Source organism: Heptranchias perlo, chromosome 26, assembly GCF_035084215.1.
Source record: "Heptranchias perlo isolate sHepPer1 chromosome 26, sHepPer1.hap1, whole genome shotgun sequence".
Lineage (NCBI taxonomy): Eukaryota > Metazoa > Chordata > Chondrichthyes > Hexanchiformes > Hexanchidae > Heptranchias > Heptranchias perlo.
In genome coordinates this window covers 13,224,212-13,242,896 of record NC_090350.1, presented here as the reverse complement: position 1 = coordinate 13,242,896, position 18,685 = coordinate 13,224,212, and positions in this window count along the sequence as shown.

Sequence of the window (18,685 nt, the reverse complement as noted above, 5' to 3'; positions counted from 1 at the left end):
GTGAACTCACCTGGAGTGATTAGTAATTTACAGACCCCAATGGATATCCTACAAGTAAGTATATAGATGTGTAACTTGCTTGAACTTTTTGTCGATATTAATAAAACCATCAAGTTGAGTTATCTCTGGCATCTGAACCTTTATAATGTAGATTAATTTACTTGGTTAATCTAACACTGCTGGTGGAGAAACACTTCATCTCCAACTCAGTGCCTAGACTCTTCACCTGAAATGAGGCTTTGTTCCATTCCTGTCCTGGTGTGCACTGGGACACCATCACACTGCCTCATCAGGCTGCAATGCACTGTTTAAAAAAAAGTGCCAGTCAAGTTAAGGGGAATCCTTTCCCATTTCAGACACCCAGTGACAGGAATAAGAATATAAGAAATAGGAGCAGGAGGAGGCCATATGGCCCCTTGAGCCTGCTCTGCCATTCAATAAGATCATGGGTGGCCTTCAACCTCAATTCCATTTTCCTGCCTGATCCCCATATCCCTTGATTCCCCTAGAGTCCAAAAATCCATTTATCTCAGCTTTGAATATATTCAATAACTCAGCATCCACAGCCCCCTGGGGTAGAGAATTCCATAGATTCACAACCATCTGAGTGAAGAAATTCCTCCTCATCTCAGTCTTAAATGGCCGACCCCTTATCCCGCGACTATGCCCCCTAGTTCTAGACTCTCCAGCCAGGTGAAACAACGTCTCAGCATCTACCCCTCTCATAATCTTAATTGTTTCAATGAGATCACCTCTCATTCTTCTAAACTCCAGAGAGTATAGGCTCATTTTACTCAACCTCTCCTCATAAGACAACCCTCTCATCCCAGGAATTAGTCTAGTCAACCTTCATTGCACTGCCTCCAAGGCAAGTATATCCTTCCTTAGGTAAGGATACCAAAACTATACGCAGTACTCCAGGTGAGGTCTCACTAAAGCCCTGTATAATTGTAGTAAGACTTCCTTACTCTTGCACTCCAACCCCCTTGCAATAAGGACCAGCATGCCATTTGCCATCCTAATTGCTTGTTGTACCTGCATGCTAAATTTTTGGGCTTCATTTTAGCACCCGCTATCGGATGTGTTTCTGGCGGGGGACTCCGAAAATCGGGGAATCCCGGAGCGGGTCCGGAGCCCGGCTCCAACCCGCCCACTTCCGGGTTCCCCACAGACGCGCCGACGTGCGTGGCCAGCCCCCGCAGGTGGGACTCCCGCAGGCAATTAAAGCCGGCAGGGTATCACTTAAGACTATTTACATTGCTATTTCAGATCATTAACTGACCTGATTAGGGGAATATGTGAGGAGGGGTGGGATTTTAGAGACAACTGGGACTGTTTCCCATGCTGGGGGAAACACTCCCAGTTGAAATGGACGTGTTGAAACTCCCAGCCTGTGGCAGCTGCAAAGGTCCATTTGACAGGTGTGGGGGGGGAGACCCTCACTCATTGCAGGAGGACACTCTGTCACTTGGGCCAAAGTTTGGCCTCCACCACCCTCCTCCTGACAAGAAAATTCACCAACTTGCACACTTACCCCGGGGTCCAGAGACATTACCTACCTTGCGGACCCCCTCAGATGTACATCTTCCGGATGGGGGCCGCCGTAGCTGCAGTCATGACCTCCTCGGCGGGTGAACAGCATCACCAGCCTCGCCGGCCAAGCCGTCCACCTCTGACACGTGGAGCTCCACAACACAGTGCTGTGACACATCCACCTGCACAGCAGGAGGGAGGGCAACCACAGAGAGAGATGCGTCGCAGAGGGCACTACCCTTGCCACAGGGTCCACAGACCGAGGCTCAGCTTCCTGGACCTCTCTGAGCAGCAGTGCACATGACATGTAGTCGTGGACATCTGCAGCCTCCTTCATGCCGAGCTGCTCCCAGTTGGCCTGAGCACCATCTTCTTACCTGTCGCCGTCAAAAGTCACCACTGCCCTCAACAACTTCTCCTCCGCATCCTTCCAGGGTGCCACCAGGGACATCGCTGGTGTCTCTTGGTCGTCTGCACAAAAGAGCCCTGCAAATACACCTGCACCCACTTTGCAGTGACACAATGGGTGGCATCAGTTGTGGGTCTTCATTGTGATCCTCAGGAAAGGGCATTATTGCACAAACCAGACAAGATTCACAAAGACGTGGCAGTACTGGTACCAATATAATATGTAATGTGAGTCGGTCAGAAATTCAATATAAGTAAAAACCATGACAAACCCTCAAACACCCTTGTGCATCCCCTTCATGCTCACGACACGTTTGCCTTACGCTGCCTACTGCACATATGTGATGCATGCCCTGTGGCTGTAGGACAGGTAGTGGCAGGTTGAGTGAGGCTGACTGTGAAAGAGATGCATGAGAGGGTGAGTATGAGATAGAGCCATGAGATTGTATGAGGATTGGGTTGAGTGGTAGTGGTGGGATGAGTACTGGCGAGGTGAGTAAGTGCAGGTAAGATGAGGATGAAGTTTGAGTGGGTGTGAGGGGTGATGTGACAGAGTAGTGTTGGCAGTGCAGAAGAAGATGTGGGGTGGGGGCGGTGATGTGGCAGACGGAGTGTAGGGGAATGAATAAGTGTACTCACTTTGGCTGACCTACTGAGGTCATTGCAGCGCCTCCTGCACTGTATGCAGGTGCGCGATATGTTGGTGGTGCAGGTGACCTCCTCTGCCACCTCGAGCCAGGCCTTCCTGGTGGCAGAGGCAGGCCGCGTCCTCCCGCCCGCCGGGGGGAAGATCTCTGTCCTCCCCCTCCTCCTCACCCCATCCAATGATACCTGGAGTGAGGCATCATTAAACTTGGAGCAGCCTTCCCCCTGGGCTGCTCCATGCTGTAATTTTTGCTATTTGTTGCAGCATCTGTCGGTGGAGGACTGCCCCTTTAAATAGAGCTCCTCCAGCTGACAGAGCTTACCGTGCATGCGCAGCCCGCCCGACGCGCAGATCAGCAGTGGGGAACCCGGAAGAACAGGTAAGTGGATCCAATTAGGCTGCGATCGGGCGGGGGGCAGACTGATTGCGAACCCGCAGCCCTGGTAACATCGAGCCCTTTGTGTTTCTTGTATGAGGACACCCAAGTCTTTCTGAACACCAACATTTAATAGTTTCTCACCGTTTAAAAACTATTCTGTTTTTCTATTCTTCCTACCAAAGTAAATAACCTCACATTTCCTCACATTATACTCCATCTGCCACCTTCTTGCCCACTCACTTAATCTGTCTATATCTCTTTGCAGACTCTGTATCCTCCTCACAGCTTACTTTCCCACCTAGCTTTGTATCATCAGCAAACTTGGATACATTACACTCGGTCCCTTCATCTCAGTCGTTAATATCGATTGTAAATAGCTGAGGCCCAAGCACTGATCCTTGCGGCACCCCACTAGTTACAGCCTGCCAACCTGAAAATGACCCGTTTATCCCTACTCTCTGTTTTCTGTCTGTTAACCAATCCTCTATCCAGTCTAATATATTACTCCCATCCCCATGAGCCCTTATCTTGCTTAACAACCTTTTATGTGGCACCTTATCGAATGCCTTTTGAAAATCCAAATATACTACATCCACTGGTTCCCCTTTATCTACCCCGCTAGTTACATCCTCAAAAAACTCTAATAAATTTGTCAGACACAATTTCCCTTTCGTAAAACCATGTTGACTCTGCCTAATCATATGGGATAAGGAATGAAGCACTGGAGCAAGTTTGGCACAGGTAGCTTCAGAGTAAATCTCCGTGTACTCTGCCCAACAACATGTCTCATTGGAACCTTGGAAGAACTTTCCCCTAATTGCACCAGAAGGAAGAATGGGGTGGATGGATAAAGAGAGACAAAAGCCGAGAAAAGGAGTTAGAATAGCTGGGAGGGGAATGATGAATGTCTTGTGGGCTCAGTGGGCAGGGGCTAGGCCACACACAGTAAAATTAAAAAAACAAAACTGCAATAACAACCAAGGCCTTAGGTCAACGACTGACCTGCTCCAACACTTCATTCCTGTCACTGGGTGCCTGAAATGGAAAAGAGTTCCAATCTCCACCATGAATGTCCCTTTATTTGAATAAACCCACATTGAAAATCTCTCACCTTTGGTTAGAACAGTCCTTTCCTTTTATAACTTTTCTCTTTATGACTAGCACTGGGTTTATTTCTGAACGGGTAGAATTGAAAAGCAGAGAAGTTATGTTAAACTTGTACAGAACCTTGGTTAGACCACACTTGGAGTTCTGTGCACAGTTCTGGTCTCCATATCATGAAAAGGATATAGAGGCACTGGAGAAGGTGCAAAGAAGCTTTACAAGGATGATATCAGAACTGAGAGGATATACTTATCAGGAAAGACTGTTCAGGCTGGGGCTCTTTTCTCTAGAAAAGAGAAGGCCGAGGGGTGACCTGATAGAGGTCTTTATGATTATGAAGGGGTTCGATAGGATAGATGGAGGGAAAATGTTTCCACTTGTGGGGGAGTCCAAAACTAATAAGCCATAAATATAAGATAGTCACGAATATAGGGAATTCAAGAGGAACTTCTTAACAGAAAGTGGTTCAAATGTGGAACTTGCTACCACAAAGAGGAGTTGAGGCAAATGGCATATATGCATTTAAGGGGAAGATAAATAAACACATGAGGGAGAAAGGAATATGCTGATAGGGTCAGATGAAGAGGGGTGGGAGGAGGCTCACGTGGAGCATAAACATCAACATGGACCAGATGGGCCAAAAGGCCAGTTTCTGTGCTGTAAATTTTATGTATTTCTGTGTAACTTGAACTCTTACTCCAACTTCCTCTTATTGCTGATCCAGGAAACCACCTCCTGCAATTAATTATCGGTATTCTCTACAAATGATTTTTTAAAAAGGATTACCTTTTACTTCATACGTACCAGGTCCATGTCTCCTCTCAGTTGCACTGTTGAGAACATTTAACCTTGCCCTGTTTTTAAGTTATGCCCAATCCATGCCAGAAACCATTGGTGACTGAGTCCCCTGGAACACTGCCAGTTCTGGTCTTTAACCAGCTGCTAAGAGTGGTGTAAGTTGATGACCTCTGATTTTCATCCCCTCCAGTGAAGCTCCTTGCCTCAAGCTTCTGGGTCCCTTCGATAACCCAGCTGAGATTAGAAGGCCAATTTTAACACTTCCTGCCCAGAGGAAACTGGGCGAGTGGGCAGTTAAACTGGCCGCCAGCGACCGGCCTCCTCCGATCCCACTATCATTCCTGTGGGTTGCAATTTTAACCTGTTCTTTCGAGCAGGCGAGTGGGACACCCACTGGAAAGAATCTCACTGACGTCATCGGGGCCCTGACTGCAATTTTAACCCAAGGCCTGCGCGGGGAAGCCAGCGTGGCTTTCCCATCAGGTCAAGCCGGTGACAAGAGTAGCTAGGGCCAGAAGAGGCCCAGAAATTAAGTAATTAAAAAAAATGTTCTGGTTTCCTTCCAGGCCAGAAGGAGCAGGATTGCTCCTCCGGGCCTTATAGGTAAAACTCGGGACTTCCCTGCACTTTGCTGCCCTCCCCCTCCCTTGTCCGCGATGCCCTCCTGAGCACTTCCCTGACTGTCGGGGGTTGTTCCTTTGGGTCCCTGGCAATGGCAGCCTGAAATCTCACTCCATGATGGGGCCCCATGCAGATGAGGCCGGTGAGTTCAAATCTCGTGGGCCTCACACTGTGGAGGGATGAATGGTTTCCCATCTGCCGCACCACTCCCCATCGGGAGCTGGAATCGCTGACTGAAGGCCACTTTGCGAGGAGTCGCAGACTGGGCACCAAGGCTTGCTTCTCTGTGACACAGAGGGATAAATTTTAACAGGGAGCCGGGAAGTGAGCAGGGTTGGGGGCAGGGGGGTTGGGTATGGTTTCCGGACGTCCTTACAATTTTGACGTAAGGGCGTCTTTCAATGTTTTTCAGTAGGTTTCCCGCCCAACAGCGGGCCAATTGACACGTTGGCTGTCAGTCGGACGGAAGAGCAGCCAGGGAGCGGATGCCAGTAGGTAAGTCTTAGCTCGGGATGGGGGGGGGGGTGGGGGTTTGGTCATCAGGGGGGAGGAGGGGGAGGGGGTCAGTCATGGGGGGGGAATCGTCGGTGGTGGGGGGGTCTGCAATCAGGGGCTCAGTTATGGGGGTTCAGAAATCGTGGGGTAGGGTCGGAGATTGTGGGGAGGGGTCGGACATCTGGGGGGGGGATCCGCGATCGCAGCGGGGGTGGGTCGAAGTACATGGGGTGGCGGAAATTGTGGAGGGGGTCGGTCATGGGGGAGGGGTCAGTTGATCACGAGTGTGGGATCGCGGCAGATAAGCTTGTTGGGCCTGAAGGAAATGCTCCTGCTCCTCCTGGCCCACAAGCAGTGCAATAAAGGCACTTACCTGTTGATCCGGGCCTTCTCAACTCGTCTTATGTGGCGTGAAGCAGAAGGCCAGAAGAGTTAAAAATAAAAAACCTTTTAAAATGGAGGCCCGCAGCCTCCTTAAAAGGTTTTACTGACCGACCCGCCTCCTGAGAGTGGGTTGATCTCCCACCCCTCGACCTGCCTCCGTTAAAACTGGAAGTGTGCGGGTTGGAGGCAAGTTGAGGTCTGGCTTTACTTTATTACAATTTTCACCTCTCCACCCACCCACAACCCACCCGTTTGCAGGGTTAAAATTCACTCCCACACTCGCAATTGACCGACCCCCTCCTCCATGTCTGACCCCCTCCACGATCTCCGCACCCGCTCAACGATCTTCGACCCCCCAGCCGCGATCGCGGACCCCCCCCCCCCGATGTCTGATCCCCACCCCGCAATCTCTGACCGCTCCCCACAATCTCCAACCCCTCCCCACGATGTCCGAACTCCCATAACTAAGTCGTTGTTTCGTGATTTCAGTCCACCACTGACAGCACATCGTAGAAATATCACCGCAAACTTAGAAATCTTGGATACTTTGGTATTCTTATCGCATCACATGTCCGGCGATAAAAGGTGCAGTCCTGTGAACATTTTTGGTCTATTTCCCCAAAGCAATTAAAATATATATGAAGAAATATAATTCAGATTGTCTGAACAGAGCAGCTATCGATTAGAGGAGAAAAGAAATATAATAGATAGCAGTTAACATCAGTCTGGGGCTTCTATTTTCTAAAATTAAAATAAATATGGATTGTGATAAACATTTTAAAAATGAAAATGAATGGAAGCTGCTCAGATCGAGTGCGAGATATTTCTTTAATTATAATTGAGGAGAAAAGGAATAGCAATTACCTTTGGTGAGTGTTTCACCTTTAATTTCCTACATTACAATAGTGACTTCATTTCAAAAGTACTTCATTTGCTGTAAAGTGCTTTGGGGCGTCTAGAGGCTATGTAAATGCAAGTCTTCCTTTTTTAATAACATACTGTACACAGAATTGTTTCTGTACTTCTCTTTCACTGTTAAAAATAATATTGCATGCCTGACCTCACTGACAGTCTGAGATCCTCCATCACAAATTGGCAATAAATTAATCGTCTGAGAGGTCACGAGGATGGTTGGTGTGGGAGTTTGAAAATTTCCCATTGGTGCAGTTTGCATGCTGCTCTCAGGTTAAGGGTTCAGGCACACAGTTGGGGGCACAGCAGAGGTTCTTGAACTTTGAACCCTGCCCTTGGGACTACTGGATCCTGGGGAAAGTGGGAAAATGTTCCACTTGCCAACACTGGCAGCCCTTCATCTTCACAGGTTGACAAAAAAAAAATCACTGAGAGAAAACTACAAAGAAAGAAGAAAGAACATGCATTTATAGAGCCTCCTTTCACAAGCTCAGCACATCCCAAAGCGCTTTACAGCCAATGAAATGGCTGTCCATGTCTGAAGAGAAATGAATCTGGGGTCTCATCTCCTAACGGTCACAAGTCCACAACACAAGAACTGCTAAACTGCGTTTCTCATATTTGTCGTTCTGTTTTCAGTGAAAGTCCTTTTGTTTTACACAGAACGGTTCCTTTTCTTGTGCAATTGTTGAGGTTGAACGAATGGATGGAAATTTTATTTTCAAATTAATTCTCGGGATGTGGGTGTCACTAGCAAGGCCAGCATTTATTGCCCATCCCTAGTTGCCCTTGAGAACTTCTTCTTGAACCGCTGCAGTCCGTGTGGTGAAGGTACTCCCACAGTGCTGTTCGGTAGTGGGTTCCAGGATTTTGAACCAGCGACGATGAAGGAACGATAATATATGTCTAAGTCAGGATGGTGTGTGACTTGGAGGGGAACTTGGAGGTGATGGTGTTCCCTCGCACCTGCTGCACTTGTCCTCCTAGGTGGTGGAGATCGTGGGTTTGGGAGGCCTGTCAAAGAAAAATATCAAGCTATTGCAACAGGGCACTGTTCTGAGTTTGTGGGTAAAGCCCATTGTTGGGGCGGAGTATAGGAAGGCTTAATCCGTCCAACTCCTGCTATATTGTACTTTTCTGGTTTATTCTGTGCACAATAACCAGTTAAAACCGACATAATCCATCTCCCAAAAGGCACAAAAGTTGATCGAATAGTTCAGTACCATGAAGAATCGGTCAGCTCTACAAAAGGATCGTTTAAAATGCAAAAGTTGCACAATTAAGCCAGCTGGCTGGGAAAAGGGGAGCAGTTTACAACTGCAACAAATGCAAAACACCATGTGAAACTGCACTATGCCAGTTCCACAGAAAGGGCCATTGGTTCCTTAGGGATTTTTTTTAAAACAAAAGCCCCACTGACATCAGTTGGCTCCCAGGAAAGGTCAAAGACTAATAAAAACCAATAAATCAAACAGGACGCAAAGAAAGCGTGTGTCGGACAGTTCCACTTTTTGCGGCGCTGTTTAATTATACACGACCTCACCGAAGAAGTTGTTCCATTTGTCTGACAGGAAAACAAATCTGACAGTAAAAGAAATATCATGCCAAGTTGCAACCATCGTTATTTGATTATTTTTATATTTTCCAATTTATTCATTCCACTTAGATTTATTATGGCATTTTTGCAATGTGCTTCTGAATGTAAGGTTACCATTTTTCAAGGTGACAACTGAACACAATACTATGCATCATCCTGAAGCACATGTTTAGCCTACAGGGAAAAGGCTGATTATTACACGTCTGTGATGAATGTTTCATTCAACATTACAAGATAAGGTGCCCCAATTGGAAAGATTAGGGTTGTGATGCCATGTTCCCTGATGAAACCCCCTTTATCTGTCTGGTTCCTCAGGTGCATAGCCAAGAAAAACAAAAGACAAGAGCACAGGAATCTTCTCTCTCTGCTATCATACACCAACAACTCTATTGCACTCACAGAGCAATCTGTTTACGACCGAGTTCAACTCATTCATTTCAAGAAAATTAAATTGGGATATCGTTTAATTTATTCCACACATTGTGCTGGTTACAGGCTAATTCAGCCTCAGATGAATACATATTTAAGCAATGAATATTTACGAGAATTGTTGCAGTTAGACAGAACTATAGATCCATGTTTCGAGAGAGAGGGTGCTAAGTTGGGCCGTGTAGCGCCCGTTGTTTCAGTGCTACGCGGCCTCTCCAACATCCAAGATGGCGTCTTGGCTGGACACGCACGTTTCCAGCGTGACATGCGTCAGACGCCATCTTGGTATAGGAGTTAGCGCATGTGAAAAACCGGAAGCATGTAAAGTAAGGAGAAAATGGATACAATCAGTGGGCAACGCTGATTTAAAGTGATAGACACCATTTTGGCACTTAACGCTCAACTCAACGCATAGTCTTAACCACGACCATCTGAACGTGTCTTAGAGTGTATGGAGGACCCCCACCAGCGTTATTTAAAGGGACCATGCAGGATTTACAGGTTAGTGGCTGAATTATTGCTTCTGGCTGCCGAGACATTTGTAACTGTTTTTGGAGGTCTCCTATACTTGAATACTAGGACTAGGGGACATAGCCTAACATTTAGAGCCAGGCCGTGCAGGAGTGAAGTTAGGAAATGCTTCTACACGCAAAGGGTGGGAGAAGTTTGGAACGCTCTTCTGCAAATGGCAGTTGATGCTAGCTCAATTGTGAATTCTAAATCTGAGATTGATAGATTTTTGTGAACCAAGGATATTAAGGGATATGGGGCTGAGGAGTTAGGTCACAGATCAACCATGATCTCATTGAATGGCAGAACAGGCTTGAGGGGCTAAATGCCACTGCCACTTGCTGCCTCCTGATATGCGCCACCTTCTCCTGCAAGAAGGCGGGACGTGTGTCTGGGTGATGTGCCTGTCATGGTTGAATAGCTGCCAGTGTGTGTGGCCTGTGAGTTGTGGTGGGCGGTTTGCAAAAGTGGTAATGTGTAAGGGTGAGAGGAAGCATCTGATTGGAAGAGTTGAGTACTGATGGAAAGAGTTTGTTGTTATGTGGGTGATGGGGGTGTAATGCGTGGAGCAGTGGATGCGGCTAGTGGTGCAGTTGGTAGGAGACGCCACTTGACAGTTGACCTCACTCACCTTGCCCACTCATGTCAAAGCATTGAACTTCTTCCTGCACTGCATCCATGTTCATGATGCTGTGCGCCTGGCATTGACTTTGTCCCCCGCTGCCTCCCACTGCCTTTTGGGTACATGTCTGGAGGGCCTCTTGCACCCCCCCCACCTCCCCCGCGGATATAGGACGTCCCTCCTTCTGTCCACCACTTGCACCAAGGCCTCTAGTGCATCAGCAGAGAACCTTGGTGCACACACTCTCGTGGGCCTGGTACAAAGTTAGATCGGCAGATTGGTGAGGTCTGGTATGCAGATTGGAGGATGTAGGATTTAGTAGTGTGCAATCTTTATTCAATGTTTTAACATAACCCACCAATTTGTAAGCCTAGGGACAGGAGCTGCATGTGCAATGTCTGATCTCTGTTCAGACTCCGTGCAGACAGCAGACTGTTATCTTCTTCAAATAACAGGTACCAGTTACCTTTAAGAGATTTTTAGGAGACAGCCCCCCTTTAAGAGATTGGGGCTCCCTCTGCTGTTGGAAAGTGCAAATTGCATTGAATCCTCATGCCAACATTGATTCGGAACGATGCTTGAAGGTAAGTCCTCAGGCCTGACGAAAGTCTCGTTCCTGCCTGCACAGGGGCCATTGGGCACGGGGTAATAGCGGATCGCGCTACCCCCGCCCAATAATAGGCCCTATACAATCTTTTTCCCAGAGTCTTTTAACCATTGTTAGAGTTCAGCCCAATATTGTGTTGTCTGAATAGCAATGAGAAATAAATAGAATATTTATCTCCTTTGATACTGTGGAATGAAAATAGTTCTCTTTGTGAAAATAACTTTGGAATGATAGCCAAGCCTGTTTGGGAGAGAATGCAAATCTCATTCCTTTTTATATCATCCTTAGGTTCTCAAATGACTCGAATAACCTGTCAAAAATAGTCATGGAATAGCGCACAGAATTGGAGGATTTTAACAATCTTTTTGAAGATCGCTGCATGCCTTATTTACATCCTCTCCTGATGTTATTCTGCGCCAGGTGTGTCCGTCAATCATGAAACTGGTGATCACATCAAAAGTGAATGTCAGCATAATCTGTGAATATAATTTGGAGACCTGTAAAAAGGAATGAGATTTGCATTCTCTCCCAGACAGGCTTGGCTAATATTCCAAAGTTATTTTCACAAAGAGAGCTATTTCATTCCACGGTATCAGAGGAGATAAATATTCTATTTACTTTTCATTGCTATTCAGACAACACAATATTGGGCTGAACTCACTGTGGATTTTGTGACACGCTGCTTTACAGGGGAATGGATTGTCACACTGGTGTTGTGGGTACACGTGAGCACACGCCAAGATCCCCATGCTTTTAGGGGTCAGGACAGTTCAGTTACACCCCAGCAATGCTGCTAAGCACTCTATTTAAATTCCCCTGAGAAAAACATCAGTGATCGCATTAGCAGGGGCTAGGCAGTCCATCTGTGCAAGTTTTTATTTGTTTAAATGGCACCAGTGCTGGTTAACGGAACATTTCACCAATCGGGTCAGGTACAGCTTGCCTCACATGGACAATAACATTTCCTGTACTACAGCCCAACAACTTCACTTCAAACCATTAGTCAGAGTTCCAAATTCGCAGACACACATTAGCAAGAACAGTTCTCCCCCACTAGCGAGAATGGTTCACCCCCACTAGCAAGAATGGTTCACCCCCACTAGCGAGAATGGTTCTCCCCCACTAGCGAGAATGGTTCACCCCTGATAGCGAGAAAGGTTCTCCCCCACTAGCGAGAAAGGTTCTCCCCCACTAGTGATAATGGTTCTCCCCCACTAGCGAGAAAGGTTCTCCCCCACTAGTGAGAATGGTTCTCCCCCACTAGCAAGAAAGGTTCTCCCCCACTAGCGAGAAAGGTTCTCCCCCACTAGCGAGAATGGTTCACCCCCACTAGTGAGAATGGTTCACCCCCACTAGTGAGAATGGTTCACCCCCACTAGCGAGAATGGTTCTCCCCCACTAGCGAGAATGGTTCTCCCCCACTAGTGAGAATGGTTCTCTCCACTAACAAGACTGGTTCTCCCCCACGAACAAGGCTGGTTCTCCCCCACTAGTGAGACTGGTTCTCCCCCATTAGTGAGAATGGTTCTCCCCACTAGTGAGAATGGTTCTCCCACTAGCGAGACTGGTTCTCCCCCACTAGTGAGAATGGTTCTCCCCACTAGCGAGACTGGTTCTCCCCCACTAGTGAGAATGATTCACCCCACTAGTGAGAATGGTTCACCCCCACTAGTGAGAATGGTTCACCTCCAGTAGCGAGACTGGTTCTCCCCCACTAGTGAGAATGGTTCTCCCCACTAGCGAGACTGGTTCTCCCACACTAGTGAGAATGGTTCTCCCCACTAGTAAGAATGGTTCTCCCCACTAGTGAGAATGGTTCTCCCCCACTAGCGAGAATGGATCTCCCCCACTAGCGAGACTGGTTCACCTCCAGTAGCGAGACTGGTTCTCCCCCAGTAGCGAGACTGGTTCTCCCCCAGTAGCGAGACTGGTTCTCCCCCACTAGTGAGAATGGTTCACCCCCACTAGCGAGACTGGTTCTCCCCCACTAGTGAGAATGGTTCTCCCCCACTAGTGAGAATGGTTCTCCCCCACTAGCGAGAATGGTTCTCCCCAACTAGCGAGAATGGATCACCCCCACTAGCGAGAATGGTTCTCCCCAACTAGCGAGAATGGATCACCCCCACTAGCGAGACTGGTTCTCCCCCACTAGAGAGAATGGTTCTCCCCCACGAGTGAGAATGGTTCTCCCCCACTAGTGAGAATGGTTCACCCCTACTAATGAGAATGGTTCTCCCCCACTAGCGAGAATGGTTCTCCCCCACTAGCGAGAATGGTTCTCCCCAACTAGCGAGAATGGATCACCCCCACTAGCGAGAATGGTTCTCCCCAACTAGCGAGAATGGTTCTCCCCCATGAGTGAGAATGGTTCTCCCCCACTAGTGAGAATGGTTCACCCCTACTAATGAGAATGGTTCTCCCCCACTAGCGAGAATGGTTCTCCCCCACTAGTGAGAATGGTTCTCCCCCACTAGTGAGAATGGTTCACCCCTACTAATGAGAATGGTTCTCCCCCACTAGCGAGAATGGTTCTCCCCCACTAGCGAGAATGGTTCTCCCCAACTAGCGAGAATGGATCACCCCCACTAGCGAGAATGGTTCTCCCCAACTAGCGAGAATGGTTCTCCCCCATGAGTGAGAATGGTTCTCCCCCACTAGTGAGAATGGTTCACCCCTACTAATGAGAATGGTTCTCCCCCACTAGCGAGAATGGTTCTCCCCCACTAGTGAGAATGGTTCTCCCCCACTAGTGAGGATGGTTCACCCCCACTAGTGAGAATGGTTCTCCCCCACTAGAGAGAATGGTTCTCCCCCACTAGTGAGAATGGATCACCCCCACTAGCGAGACTGGTTCACCCCTACTAATGAGAATGGTTCTCCCCCACTAGAGAGAATGGTTCACCCCCACTAGTGAGAATGGTTCTCCCCCACTAGAGAGAATGGTTCTCCCCCACTAGTGAGAATGGTTCTCCCCCACTAGCGAGAATGGTTCTCCCCAACTAGCGAGAATGGATCACCCCCACTAGCGAGAATGGTTCTCCCCAACTAGCGAGAATGGATCACCCCCACTAGCGAGATTGGTTCTCCCCCACTAGAGAGAATGGTTCTCCCCCACGAGTGAGAATGGTTCTCCCCCACTAGTGAGAATGGTTCACCCCTACTAATGAGAATGGTTCTCCCCCACTAGCGAGAATGGTTCTCCCCCACTAGTGAGAATGGTTCTCCCCCACTAGTGAGGATGGTTCACCCCTACTAATGAGAATGGATCACCCCCACTAGTGAGAATGGTTCTCCCCCACTAGAGAGAATGGTTCTCCCCCACTAGTGAGAATGGATCACCCCCACTAGCGAGACTGGTTCACCCCTACTAATGAGAATGGTTCTCCCCCACTAGCGAGAATGGTTCTCCCTCACTAGTGAGAATGGTTCTCCCCCACTAGTGAGGATGGTTCACCCCAGTAGTGAGACTGGTTCTCCCCCACTAGTGAGAATGGTTCATCCCAGTAGTGAGACTGGTTCTCCCCCACTAGTGAGAATGGTTCATCCCAGTAGTGAGACTCGTTCTCCCTCAAATTTTTCTCCGTTCTGTGTGAAGGCACCTTGGAAGTAAAAACGGGGGGAGATGTAAAACGGGCTGCAACTCGCTATCACCTGTCTTATACTATTGCACAAAGTCAAAATCTACCCCCAGTATGTGGAACATGGAATAATCTGTATAGCTAATTTGAAATAAACTTGAGGGAAAATTATTCATTTTTAATGTTTTATCTACAGTATAAAGGTTTCCGTGGGAGGTTTTCAATTAGACTTCGGCGAATCAGATGGTTAAGTTTCTTAGTTGAGTCAGTGAGAAACATCTTAAGGCTGATTTTCATGGTGGGACTGGGGAGCTGTGCCCAAGCATAACGGGAGCGGACTGTGCCCGGGCACCTCACCCCCGGACCGTGCCCGGGCACCTCACCCCCGGACCGTGCCCGGGCACCTCACCCCCGGACCGTGCCCGGGAACCTCACCCCCGGACCGTGCCCGGGCACCTCACCCCAGGACCGTGCCCGGGCACCTCACCCCAGGACTGTGCCTGGGCATTTCACCCTAGGAACGTGCCCGGGCACCTCACCCCAAGACCCTGCCCGGGCACCTCACCCCAAGACCCTGCCCGGGCACCTCACCCCAAGACCCTGCCCGGGCACCTCACCCCAGGACCCTGCCCGGGCACCTCACCCCCGGACCGTGCCCGGGCACCTCACCCCAGGACTGTGCCCGGGCACCTCACCCCAGGACTGTGCCCGGGCACTTCACCCCAAGACCGTGCCTGGGCACCTCACCCCAGGACCGTGCCCGGACACCTCTCCCCAGGACCGTGCCCGGACACCTCTCCCCAGGACCGTGCCCGGACACCTCTCCCCAGGACCGTGCCCGGACACCTCTCCCCAGGACCGTGCCCGGACACCTCTCCCCAGGACCGTGCCCGAACACCTCACCCCAGGACCGTGCCCGGACACCTCTCCCCAGGACCGTGCCCGGACACCTCTCCCCAGGACCGTGCCCGGACACCTCTCCCCAGGACCGTGCCCGAACACCTCTCCCCAGGACCGTGCCCGGACACCTCACCCCAGGACCGTGCCCGGGCACCTCACCCCAGGACCGTGCCCGGGCACCTCTCCCCAGGACCGTGCCCAGGCACCTCTCCCCAGGACCGTGCCCAGGCACCTTACCCCAGGATCGTGCCCGGGTACCTCATCCCAGGATCGTGCCCGGGTACCTCATCCCAGGATCGTGCCCGGGTACCTCATCCCAGGACCGTGCCCAGGCACCTCTCCCCAGGACCGTGCCCAGGCACCTCTCCCCAGGACCGTGCCCAGGCACCTTACCCCAGGATCGTGCCCGGGTACCTCATCCCAGGATCGTGCCCGGGTACCTCATCCCAGGATCGTGCCCGGGTACCTCTTCCCAGGACCGTGCCCAGGCACCTCTCCCCAGGACCGCGCCCGGACACCTCTCCCCAGGACCGTGCCCAGGCACCTCTCCCCAGGACCGTGCCCAGGCACCTTACCCCAGGATCGTGCCCGGGTACCTCATCCCAGGACCGTGTCCAGGCACCTCTTCCCAGGACTGTGCCCAGGCACCTCACCCCAGAACTGCACTTGGGTACCTCACTCCGTAACCTCCCACCTCGACCTCCCCCTGTGACCTCGCCCCTTGTCCTCGCCCCGGATTCTCTCCGCTCCACCTGGCCCCTCGACCTCCCTCCTTGACCTCGCCCCTTGATCTCGCTCCCCAACCTTGCCCCGGACCTTGCCCCTGGATCTCCCCCCGGGACCTCGCCCCAAGGGTCAGCAATGTACACTTTCTTCTGGGTCAGGCTTATTTGCATGGAATGGTGTGTGGCACCGTGTCATTGGGCACATGCCCACTCACCTGAGGACAGTGTGCTGAAGAAGGCATTAAGGGCCTGTAGCAAATTAAAGGGGCAATAGCTGGCTTTGTTCCAAGGTTATTTTTCCACTGCACTGCCCAACCCATAATCACCAGCAGAATAGCTTCAGTGTAGCAAGGAATTGAATGATCTCACCAGGATGGGTTTGGTAGGCAGCAGCATGGGCACCTCGAACAATGTTCAGAAGCGTGATCTAGCATCTCCTCCTCATTTATTCCATGAGAACTTCTACAGCTCCCTGTAGTTGCCCATGGCCACCTCTGTGCACCCAAGGAGAAGCTTCCCATTACAACCTGCTGCATGTTACACATGTCTGTACTCACCATCCTGATAAGGTCCACCATCACATGTGGCAGTACGTAGACTTCTCCTACAACAGAATAAGCAGGCGTAAAGCTCCCAATGTGGACAGGATGCTGGAGGTGGTAATAAAAGAAAGAAAGAAAGACTTGTATTTATATAACACTTCTCACAACCTCAGGACTTCGCAAAGCGCTTTACAGCCCATGAAGTATTTTTGAGGTGTCATCACTGTTGTAATGTAGCAAAAGCGGCAGCCAATTTGCACACAGCAAGATCCCACAAACAGCAATGTGATAATGACCAGATAATCTGTTATAGTGATGTTGGTTGAGGGATAAATAAAGGCCAGGACACCAGGGAGAACTCCCCTGCTCTTCTTCGAAATAGGGCCGTGAGATTTTTTATGTCCACCTGAGAGGGCAGACGGGGCCTCGGTTTAACGTCTCATCCGAAAGACGTAATGGGAAGCTTCTCCTTGGTGCACAGAGGTGAGATCAATGGATAAAGTAAACTAGTAGGGTCCTCCATTGAGCTCACTTCACTTGAGTAGTGGTCCTGTAAATACAATGCCAGGAGTCCCTGGAGGAAGCAGGAGATGGGGAAGCAAGAGGGCATGTTCCTGGGCAGGGTTTGACCAGCAGAGACGCTTCCTAGACTATCCATACTTGGTCCTCCCAAAGCATTGACACCCAAGCTGACCAGGATCTGCAGTACTATGCCAGCTGCTTGCCTCAGGCAACTCTTCCCAGAGTCTTGCCAAGTTCTTTTTCCGAACAGTAACCTCTTTCTGTCTCGACAGCTTGGGCCAAAGAAGAACCAGGTGGTCCCTCGCAGTGGACCAGTCACCAAGCACTTCATAACTGAGTCTAATAACGGAGAGCAGGAGCGGGGCAATTGAGGACATGGGAGAGGCGGGGGATTGTTCGACTGGGGGAGGTTACAGAGATAGGGAGAGGAGAGGGCATGGAAGGAATTAAACATAAGGGTACGAAATTTAAATCTGAGGCTTTGGGGAACCAGGAAACATTGTAGGTCAGAAAGTGGCTGTGATGCATATCACAACACCTTCATTTTAAGGCAATCCTCTGTACCTGGGTTATTTGAAGGAGACCGAAGATCGGAGAGATGGCTCCTAAGAGGCCAATGGTAGCCTTCACAGCCCTGACTTATGATCCTCTTGAAACAACAGCTCAGTAACAATACAATATGGCCCATTCAATCACCAAGAGAATTTTCAAGTACACTACAGGTGGGTTCCTAGTCCCTCGTTGCCATAACTATAATTTCCGAACAGATGTGCCTGTGCTGACTCTTGGGATGGGCGGAGTGTTTGATGCACAGTGCTGTGGAGTGTTGGGTTAGAGGCCGTTAGAGGTGAGTGAGGTGAGTGAGGCAGTGAGGTGAGCGAGGTAGTGAGGTAAGTGAGGTGAGCGAGGTCGTGAGGTGAGTGAGGTGAGCGAGGTAGTGAGGTAAGTGAGGTGAGCGAGGTCGTGAGGTGAGTGAGGTGAGCGAGGTAGTGAGGTAAGTGAGGTGAGCGAGGTAGTGAGGTGAGCGAAGTAGTGAGGTAAGTGAGGTGAGCGAGGTAGTGAGGTGAGTGAGGTGAGCGAGGTAGTGAGGTGAGCGAGGTAGTGAGGTAAGTGAGGTGAGCGAGGTCGTGAGGTGAGTGAGGTGAGCGAGGTAGTGAGGTAAGTGAGGTGCGCGAGGTAGTGAGGTAAGTGAGGTGAGCGAGGTAGTGAGGTAAGTGAGGTGAGCGAGGTCGTGAGGTGAGTGAGGTGAGCGAGGTAGTGAGGTGAGTGAGGTGAGCGAGGTAGTGAGGTGAGTGAGGTGAGCGAGGTAGTGAGGTAAGTGAGGTGAGTGAGGTAGTGAGGTAAGAGAGGTAAGTGAGGTGCGCGAGGTAGTG